Source organism: Micrasema longulum, unplaced genomic scaffold (genome assembly GCF_059751315.1).
Source record: "Micrasema longulum isolate JH-2025_06_02 unplaced genomic scaffold, ASM5975131v1 h1tg000705l, whole genome shotgun sequence".
Taxonomy (NCBI): Eukaryota; Metazoa; Arthropoda; class Insecta; order Trichoptera; family Brachycentridae; genus Micrasema; species Micrasema longulum.
This window is the reverse complement of record NW_028277901.1, coordinates 45,061-56,359: the sequence shown is the minus strand read 5'-3', so window position 1 is coordinate 56,359 and position 11,299 is coordinate 45,061. Positions and strand designations below refer to the sequence as shown.

Below are 11,299 nucleotides of genomic sequence, written 5' to 3'. Positions count from 1 at the left end.
CATCGCAAATTTCTGTCAATCACAATGCCTAGATATTTTACATTTTCAACTGGTTCAATAATTGATACGAATTTCTAGAGTTAATATGTAGCTTTAAACTGGCTTCAGGTGGTGACCCATCTCTTATACTTAATGTAAGATATTTTGTTTTATCCACATTCAGCGTTAGCAGATTGTCAACCAGCCAGTTTTTGACACTCTCATACCACAATTTGCTTTCTGAAACACAGAGTTCCAGTCACTAGCCTCAAACAAAACAACTGTGTCATCAGCAAACGCTATAGTTTTTCCGCCATTACTCAAATCACACAATGAGTTTATATATACGAGGAAGAGAATAGGTCCCAAGACACTTCCTTGTGGAAGTCCATAGAGAATACTGGACTCCTCATTTCGTACAACTCCCTGTGGTGTTAGGAGTATTGTTGATTGTGACCCATGAGTAAGAAAATCCTCTAGCCACATAAGCGCCTTTTCTCTGATAACATGCACTACTCTAAATTAAATAGTTAAAACCTTGATGGATGATTGTGAAAGAATTATTTCACCTACTAGGCAACGCCTGAATTTTATTTATTTTTTTACTCTTTTTCATGCACGGGCTGAATTTATCAACAGATGGAAGAATGAAAGGAATATAGATGTTCAAACATGGGCGGAATTGTGAATGTTAAACAGTGTGTAAAGTGGCCACTTAACCCCTGTAAATTAACACACTCGTCATATGTAGACTTGTAATTTATTAATATTGATAACTTCCCACGGTGGTTGAATCCTGTTCTTGTCTTAAAAATTGGAAAGACTCAAAATATTGTTGATACATATTTGAAGGCACATCGGGATTGAGTGATAAATCTGGAGATATTACAGGAGTGTGGGATACAGGCAACGGGCGCGCAAGTTCAATGTTATCTATGGGAGCTATACTCGTATTTAGTATTTAGGGGACCGGGAGATAAGGAAAGGCTGCCCGCTATGGCCGCTAGCCGCTATCCGCTATCCGCAGCCACTATCCACAGAATATATATATGGTGATAAACTATGCTTATACCTAACTTACATGGCGTCATATTCCACCCATCATTTTCGTATAGGAAATTCAACATTACCTTATAGACAGTTGAATATACGTAACTCCCTAAATTTTCATTGTAATCGGAAACAATAAAGTATTACTAAATGTTACCTGCTTATTTATTGTCAAATGAAAGTGATTTTCGTCTGATGGTTTGATGGATTTGTCTGAATGAATATCTTTTTATGGCTACACTTCTGATTTTTTCCTTCCTGATACGTCAGTATGCAGTAATGCACCTTATCTGTAGCGAGGGCGAGAATCACAAGGGTTATCGTTTCTTCAAAAATATTTTAAAGCACCGTTTTTTATTTTAAGATTAGTGTTTTATCACCGAAAACCTTTATCAGATAGACATGTATTATTTAAAGATAATAAATATAAGAGTATCAAGTATTTTCCCAGGAGATAGAGAACTGCATAATATTATGGCCTATATGGGGACGGGACGTAATAAACATTTAAATTAATTTCCCATAATAAATTATTCTAATACATCAATATCCATCCAACAGAAGAAAAAAACTAGGTTTGAAAAAAGGTTTGGGTAAAAGAAAACAATTTGTGTGTTAATTTAGTTATGCAAAACATCGCCCTCCCTTATATTTTGAATTTGCCAAACGGGACAAAGAAATGAAATACATTCGGTAATTTGGATAAATAACCAAATAAATAGTTTGAAATCCTATTAATATTTAAAGCATTAACTTTGTGTTCAAACATTTAACTAAATGTTATTGAATATTTGTATGTAACCACTTACCGATTTTTTGGTGTTTACCGGTTTCGAGACGTATCCGTCTCTTCGTCGGGACTGACACCAATAAAACCAACATGCAAAACCCGCAATACACGTCCATCATAGTTGTTGCACAAAAACATTTTTAAAAAATTGTTTCACCTACATACTCTCTCTCTCTTCAATCCGTGCCTCATGTCCGAGGATGGTGATTACGCCTGACTACAGGCATGGCTCGTCTGTGGACAGTCTCCCTCAATCTAGAACGGTCTTGCGCTCTTCTATAGGCATTCGTCCGTGATGATCTGATAATTCAGTGACTAGGCCGCTCCATCTCATCGGTTGACGTCCACGCGACCTTGTCTTCTAGCTTTATATATAATATATATAATAGCTTTCTCCTAACTATCCCTAACTAGTTCCCCCTCGAAAATGTCCAAAGAACTGCAGGATTCTTTTCTCGTACATGGATATTAGTCTTTCTCCTATGTCCAGTTCCTGAAGTATAGATGCATTCGTACGTCTGGTCGCCCACGGAATCCGCAGCATTCGCCGCCATCACCTCATTTCACATTAGGAAGGCTTTAAAAAATAAAGTTTCTTTGATCAATAATCAAATAACCTTTCAATATAGTACATTATACGATGTTTCATTGTAATCGTCACCCTATACTTAATAAACTCACGCCCCTCCCTTCATCTCCTCCTTCCTTTTTCAACTTTTTTTCCCACAACAAACATTTTCATAACCCAATCAGTGCATGTAAGGGTTGCCTACTAAAAGCATTCATATTTTTGTGAAACAATTATGGTGAAGGTGTATAGTGGGTTTTGCGTGTTTGTTTAATTGGTATCGTGACGAAGAGACGGGCACGTCTCGAAACCAGTAGATATAGAAAAGTCGGTAAGAGGTTATATACAAATATTTAATAACAATAGTTCGAAGTCCATTTTTAAAGTCGTTCGTTCTGGCCATAGCGAGGATTTTAGTCCTTAATTGCCAAGGAACTAAGACTTCTTCTTATGATGCCAGTCTCTGGAATTGGCATGCATTCCTGCAGGAAACACTCGCACGCCCTTCATTGTTTCCGGTCCTAGGCTGTTCTTCAAATGGCAACGAAATTTCGCGAGATTATAAAATGTCTTGTTCTGGTACTTGTTTATTTATTTCACATACAGGGTGTTCATTAAACCCTGTCACATCCAAAACCACGATGGTCAGTATGAGCAAGAAGACATATTGGCACATTAAAATTTTTTTTAGAACGAATATTAAAAAAAAAAATATCACAAAACTGATACACTACCGACCGCGCGGCCCCGCCCCCCTCGCTTCTCCCCTGCAGAAGTAAGTAACCATTTGTTTTTTTTAATATTTTATTGATTTTTTTTTTTTTTAATATGCTAATACGTCTTCTTGCCCTGATCATCGTGGTTTTGGATGTGACAGAGTTTAAATAACACCCTGTATACAATTTATATACATATAAGGGCGAGCATATTGCCTTAAGGCAATTTCTCCCTACCTACCCAAACCGTTTAGTTTGAAAAAATTACAAGTACATAGACATATTTTAGCAGAATCTTATAATTTTAAATAACAATTCAAAACAAAAATTAACTAAAAAAGAGCGGGAGGAGAGGTGATAGTATGGAAATAAGAAGGAGAAAGGAACAACTCAAACATTTAGATAGTGACATTTCAATCTTGATTTAAATGTAAATAAAGAATAAAGAAAGTCTCTAACTTGAGTGGGTAGATTATTCCACAATCGAGCAGCTACTACTGTAAAGGGGAGGCAAGAAAATTAGAACGAAAAGGGATATTAAAAGGGTTATCTCGTTTCTAGAGCGAAGAGATGGTTTATGTTGTGATAGATGTTGGAAGAGCTCTCTCTGATAAACAGGCGATGTGGGACTATTTAAAATATTGTGAAGAAGTTATAGAATATGAATGTTTCTTCTATACCTGATATTCGGTACGGTATTCATCTATACGGTATTCGGTTATGTGGTCAAATTTACGAATATTAAAGATATAACGTAAACAAACATTCTGCAATCGTTCCAACTACTTAATTACCTTTCAAAAACTCAATTTGATGATGTCTTTAAGAATGCATTCTTTTTCATCGTCCTGCTCAGTGCTGGGCGTCATTTATCCGGGGATATCCGGCACTAGGTGTTAGGTGTGTGACATTCCTCCCGGACCTGGCGCGGGGCGAGTCAAAGCAGAGTTGATGAGAGCCCCGTTGGTCGGTCCGATTTGAAGGAGACCGTATTTATATCTGTAATCAGATTCAAGTTAAATTACTGTCTTCAGATAAAATATTTATTTATACAATTTTTCAGTTTTAGGAACTAGGAAAGTCTCGCCTATTGCAGGATAGTAAAGCCGATCCCGAGCCGAACTTATCCCGCGGGAAGATCTGATCCCCGGTGCTGGCCCGGGATTCATTTTACTACCAAATGGGCTGACGGCACTTTACATAGGCCACCGGGCCACGGGCGCATCCCCAACCCGTCGCCTACTCGAATCAACATAATATACAGGCATGTATATACATTAGAGTGAGCCGATGATGTATGAAGTTTCTTTTTATTTTTTTAGACATCAAAATGAAAGGGGTCTAAAAAGTTGCATTTTGGATCACATTGAAAGTAAAAATTATTTTTAAAATATTCCACGCTACTTTTGGCCCGCAACCGAGGTTTGAAGTTTATAACTGTCTGAATAATTAGTTAATTATCTATATTGATAAAATTATTTTTTGTTAGTAAATATATAACTGAATCACATTAATCTTTATTGCTCACTAATTCGACCCCATCTAGAATACGCTCTGAGAAGACGGAAATTGTCAGAAGTGGTCATTGGCAAATATACTTTAATTTTGAGACCACTTTTAACGAGTTGTAAATAACTCACTATTCAAAAATAGGAATCAAGTTGTGGTAGAGGCGATGGATTTCAAAAATATGATATTCTAATGGCCCAGTAGGCCCAGGCCCAGGGCGGCTTGATATTCTGATGTGGCAAAAATAAAAATATAATAAGAAAATACGGGCGTACGCGGGGAAGGCGTCGTTGCGCGGCCGCATCGGTCTCGCGCATCCTCGCGTGAAGTGACACAATTAGCTATGGATGGAAAAAAGGTTAAGTGGCGCTAAGTATCGTAAGCGGGCTGAAGAAAAAGTCATCGTCATTCCATGTCCGCTCCCTAGCTGAGGCATATGGTATCCACAAAGACCTCCACGCATCTCTGTCGGCCGCCAACTCCTTTGCGTCTTCCCGAGTCAGGTTCTCGTCCGGAAGTTCTGACGTAAACTGTCGGCGAACTGTCAGCAGTGGACGTCCAGGACGTCGAGAATCTGATGCCTTGTAAAGTAGGCAAGCGTGGTTAAGGCTCTCAGGAGGCATCCGCAGTATATGGCCTAGCCAATCAAAGAGAAAGACGATAAACAAAAATATGTGATTAAAAAATTGCGGAAATTAGACGATTTCTTTGGAAAACCATATCAAACCATCGCTCAACTTAGTAGGTGAATGTTCAGCTGAAAGCAGCCAAGAGGCTTGCTCGTTTTTTTCTCTACTGCAAAAGTTATACATTTTTTTGCAGCGTCTATTCAGCGTTTGGAACTCCTTCAAGCCCATTTTACCGTCAAAAGTCTATCAACGACTTGTTGGTCAGCTCGTCTAGATGCATATTTATGCAAATCGTGGAATGCAATCCATGGAGCGTTAGTCTGCATCGAAAATGACACACAACAGTAGAGAACTGTGATACGCGAAGCGAGAGGTATTCATTTGAAACTGGAACGTCTTGAAACGGCTTTCATGACTGTTTTCTGGAGATTTTCACTGAATGGCAACAACTCGACAAGTAAGAAACTTCAGAGTGTGGAAATTTACATTTCAATTGTCATAGAACTGTATGATGTACTAATACATTTTATTGGTGAAACACGAGATAACTTCGATGATTTCGAAAACAAAGTCAAAAAACTGTCCTATGCACAGGACTATAAAAGAGATTTTCGCCACACTCGCAAGCGTAAGCTACTTCCTGGTGAGACTAATATAGGTGGAGAGATGCAGCAAAAGAATGGTCGGGAAAAACTCAGAATCACTACACTTGAAAGGGGCTGCTGGTACTACACGGCCTAGGGCGGCCTAAGGCGGCCGAGACTGCAAAACCGCCACAGAATATTTTTATACAATTTTGAATTATCTTTGTCGGTAACCTGACAGTACATGTTTCAAAAAAAAATGAAGGACTAATTATTTTAAATAAAATTTACATTTGAAGCCTTAACTTCGTGATTATTCATTATAATAAAATGTGAATATGGATACGATCTTAAAAACATAGTGGTTTTCACGATGTTTTAAAGATTGTATCTATCTCACTTTACACTTCCCATCTCTACCAGAACATGACAAAAAGACTTGACTGAGCTCCATATGTTTCGATTAAATATTTAGCAATCATATTGTTAAAACAAAATAGGATGATATTCATTGGTTAATTATATCTTGATAAAGAACCTTGTATAGCTTTGAAACCGGTTGGTAGAACAAATAAAAAATAAGTGGTTAAAAAACAAGTTGTTGTTTATTTATTTTGATAAGAATAATTATTTATTCATACAGAAAATATGATTCTACTATACTGAGTTTACTATCCATTTTAACACGGGTTCTGGATTGATCTCGTTTAAAACAACAAATATACAATCAGCTTATGGCTCTCATTTTTAATGAGACAAAACAGTTTTATAAACAGATGATCCTCTAAGGTTTTGGATGTCAAGAAACATAATGTAAAAATAAATATTACATCAGAGATTAAGCACATTTAATACAGGGTAATATAGAAGTCTAGGCATTTAGAGGGACTATGACCTGTAATTAGCTGGTTTAAGTGGCCACTTTACATACTGTTTAACATTTTATTTTATTGAATGCACAAAAATACACAATTTTATCATAAAGTACAATTACAATTATGTCCCGACTTGTTAGAAAATTTCGTGTTAAGTCGGGACTCTTCTATATTTAAAACAAAAACACTTATTAACATATTTAAACAATATACAAAATAACTATAGAAAAATATAAATTTTAAAAATTTATACGTGTCGAAAAACGGTAATGCAGAAAAGTTATATAATAATACATGAATATACGTTATTAATAATTTACATTTATAATAATTTTTTATTAAAAATAAATACAAAATTAATAATAGTAACACATCTACATATACGAGTATATGGTAGAATATGTCGTTTTAAAAACATAATAATAAAGTTAAAATATATATTTACAAATAATTATCCATCACTATTAAGTTTATTCAAAGGTGATATACACATATTCGTATATGACAGCGTCGATATTATATATTTATTCCCGAAGCAATCTCATACAGTGGTCTCTACCTCTCGATTTAATCCAATTATGGATCTTCATCTTAAATATAGACGTTGTTTTGGAGAACTAAATATTTTCACCCAAGACGTTGAACAGTCTTGGAGCTATATATAAAAAGTGTCTCCGAGCAAACATCGTACGTGTTCTCGGTATGAAGTAGTTTAGGTTACGCGAAAACCTCGTACGGGCATTCGGTTAGGACCTCCTCCCGTAGTCGCCTGACCAGAAAATTGTCAATACTTTCTTAATATAAATTTGACGGATATCAAGAACCTTTAATAATTGAAATAATGGTTCAGATAGGTAAGTCGGAGGACACCGAAGCATAACTCTAAGAATTAGTTTTTGCGTCTTTCTTAGAGTTATGCTTCATGGTTCATGACAATTGGTTCATGACAATTGTTCATGACAATTGTCGAGCAACCTCCCCAGCCAATTAGGCCGTAGGCAGCCTCGAATTGGAAAAGCGCAAAGTAGACATTTTTGAGAGTGCTAACGTCCAGGATGTTTCTGAGTGAGCTAAAGACATGACACAGTTTTCTTAATCTAGATACCAGGGACTGAACCTGTGTCTTCCATCGCAAATTTCTGTCAATCACAATGCCTAGATATTTTACATTTTCAACTGGTTCAATAATTGATACGAATTTCTAGAGTTAATATGTAGCTTTAAACTGGCTTCAGGTGGTGACCCATCTCTTATACTTAATGTAAGATATTTTGTTTTATCCACATTCAGCGTTAGCAGATTGTCAACCAGCCAGTTTTTGACACTCTCATACCACAATTTGCTTTCTGAAACACAGAGTTCCAGTCACTAGCCTCAAACAAAACAACTGTGTCATCAGCAAACGCTATAGTTTTTCCGCCATTACTCAAATCACACAATGAGTTTATATATACGAGGAAGAGAATAGGTCCCAAGACACTTCCTTGTGGAAGTCCATAGAGAATACTGGACTCCTCATTTCGTACAACTCCCTGTGGTGTTAGGAGTATTGTTGATTGTGACCCATGAGTAAGAAAATCCTCTAGCCACATAAGCGCCTTTTCTCTGATAACATGCACTACTCTAAATTAAATAGTTAAAACCTTGATGGATGATTGTGAAAGAATTATTTCACCTACTAGGCAACGCCTGAATTTTATTTATTTTTTTACTCTTTTTCATGCACGGGCTGAATTTATCAACAGATGGAAGAATGAAAGGAATATAGATGTTCAAACATGGGCGGAATTGTGAATGTTAAACAGTGTGTAAAGTGGCCACTTAACCCCTGTAAATTAACACACTCGTCATATGTAGACTTGTAATTTATTAATATTGATAACTTCCCACGGTGGTTGAATCCTGTTCTTGTCTTAAAAATTGGAAAGACTCAAAATATTGTTGATACATATTTGAAGGCACATCGGGATTGAGTGATAAATCTGGAGATATTACAGGAGTGTGGGATACAGGCAACGGGCGCGCAAGTTCAATGTTATCTATGGGAGCTATACTCGTATTTAGTATTTAGGGGACCGGGAGATAAGGAAAGGCTGCCCGCTATGGCCGCTAGCCGCTATCCGCTATCCGCAGCCACTATCCACAGAATATATATATGGTGATAAACTATGCTTATACCTAACTTACATGGCGTCATATTCCACCCATCATTTTCGTATAGGAAATTCAACATTACCTTATAGACAGTTGAATATACGTAACTCCCTAAATTTTCATTGTAATCGGAAACAATAAAGTATTACTAAATGTTACCTGCTTATTTATTGTCAAATGAAAGTGATTTTCGTCTGATGGTTTGATGGATTTGTCTGAATGAATATCTTTTTATGGCTACACTTCTGATTTTTTCCTTCCTGATACGTCAGTATGCAGTAATGCACCTTATCTGTAGCGAGGGCGAGAATCACAAGGGTTATCGTTTCTTCAAAAATATTTTAAAGCACCGTTTTTTATTTTAAGATTAGTGTTTTATCACCGAAAACCTTTATCAGATAGACATGTATTATTTAAAGATAATAAATATAAGAGTATCAAGTATTTTCCCAGGAGATAGAGAACTGCATAATATTATGGCCTATATGGGGACGGGACGTAATAAACATTTAAATTAATTTCCCATAATAAATTATTCTAATACATCAATATCCATCCAACAGAAGAAAAAAACTAGGTTTGAAAAAAGGTTTGGGTAAAAGAAAACAATTTGTGTGTTAATTTAGTTATGCAAAACATCGCCCTCCCTTATATTTTGAATTTGCCAAACGGGACAAAGAAATGAAATACATTCGGTAATTTGGATAAATAACCAAATAAATAGTTTGAAATCCTATTAATATTTAAAGCATTAACTTTGTGTTCAAACATTTAACTAAATGTTATTGAATATTTGTATGTAACCACTTACCGATTTTTTGGTGTTTACCGGTTTCGAGACGTATCCGTCTCTTCGTCGGGACTGACACCAATAAAACCAACATGCAAAACCCGCAATACACGTCCATCATAGTTGTTGCACAAAAACATTTTTAAAAAATTGTTTCACCTACATACTCTCTCTCTCTTCAATCCGTGCCTCATGTCCGAGGATGGTGATTACGCCTGACTACAGGCATGGCTCGTCTGTGGACAGTCTCCCTCAATCTAGAACGGTCTTGCGCTCTTCTATAGGCATTCGTCCGTGATGATCTGATAATTCAGTGACTAGGCCGCTCCATCTCATCGGTTGACGTCCACGCGACCTTGTCTTCTAGCTTTATATATAATATATATAATAGCTTTCTCCTAACTATCCCTAACTAGTTCCCCCTCGAAAATGTCCAAAGAACTGCAGGATTCTTTTCTCGTACATGGATATTAGTCTTTCTCCTATGTCCAGTTCCTGAAGTATAGATGCATTCGTACGTCTGGTCGCCCACGGAATCCGCAGCATTCGCCGCCATCACCTCATTTCACATTAGGAAGGCTTTAAAAAATAAAGTTTCTTTGATCAATAATCAAATAACCTTTCAATATAGTACATTATACGATGTTTCATTGTAATCGTCACCCTATACTTAATAAACTCACGCCCCTCCCTTCATCTCCTCCTTCCTTTTTCAACTTTTTTTCCCACAACAAACATTTTCATAACCCAATCAGTGCATGTAAGGGTTGCCTACTAAAAGCATTCATATTTTTGTGAAACAATTATGGTGAAGGTGTATAGTGGGTTTTGCGTGTTTGTTTAATTGGTATCGTGACGAAGAGACGGGCACGTCTCGAAACCAGTAGATATAGAAAAGTCGGTAAGAGGTTATATACAAATATTTAATAACAATAGTTCGAAGTCCATTTTTAAAGTCGTTCGTTCTGGCCATAGCGAGGATTTTAGTCCTTAATTGCCAAGGAACTAAGACTTCTTCTTATGATGCCAGTCTCTGGAATTGGCATGCATTCCTGCAGGAAACACTCGCACGCCCTTCATTGTTTCCGGTCCTAGGCTGTTCTTCAAATGGCAACGAAATTTCGCGAGATTATAAAATGTCTTGTTCTGGTACTTGTTTATTTATTTCACATACAGGGTGTTCATTAAACCCTGTCACATCCAAAACCACGATGGTCAGTATGAGCAAGAAGACATATTGGCACATTAAATTTTTTTAGAACGAATATTAAAAAAAAAAATATCACAAAACTGATACACTACCGACCGCGCGGCCCCGCCCCCCTCGCTTCTCCCCTGCAGAAGTAAGTAACCATTTGTTTTTTTAAATATTTTATTGATTTTTTTTTTTTTAATATGCTAATACGTCTTCTTGCCCTGATCATCGTGGTTTTGGATGTGACAGAGTTTAAATAACACCCTGTATACAATTTATATACATATAAGGGCGAGCATATTGCCTTAAGGCAATTTCTCCCTACCTACCCAAACCGTTTAGTTTGAAAAAATTACAAGTACATAGACATATTTTAGCAGAATCTTATAATTTTAAATAACAATTCAAAACAAAAATTAACTAAAAAAGAGCGGGAGGAGAGGTGATAGTATGGAAATAA

At 36.5% G+C, this 11,299-nt stretch overlaps 1 long non-coding RNA gene across 1 annotated transcript in view; it reads right to left on the bottom strand.

Moving 5' to 3' along the window:
- Positions 1-4,886: 4,886 nt before the first annotated feature.
- LOC148279538 (uncharacterized) overlaps positions 4,887-11,299 on the bottom strand; it is a 47,107-nt gene continuing 40,694 nt past the window's right edge. Inside the window, exon 3 of the long non-coding RNA XR_015822836.1 lies at positions 4,887-5,249. This is a non-coding gene — a long non-coding RNA (uncharacterized LOC148279538). The remainder of the gene's footprint in view (positions 5,250-11,299) is intronic.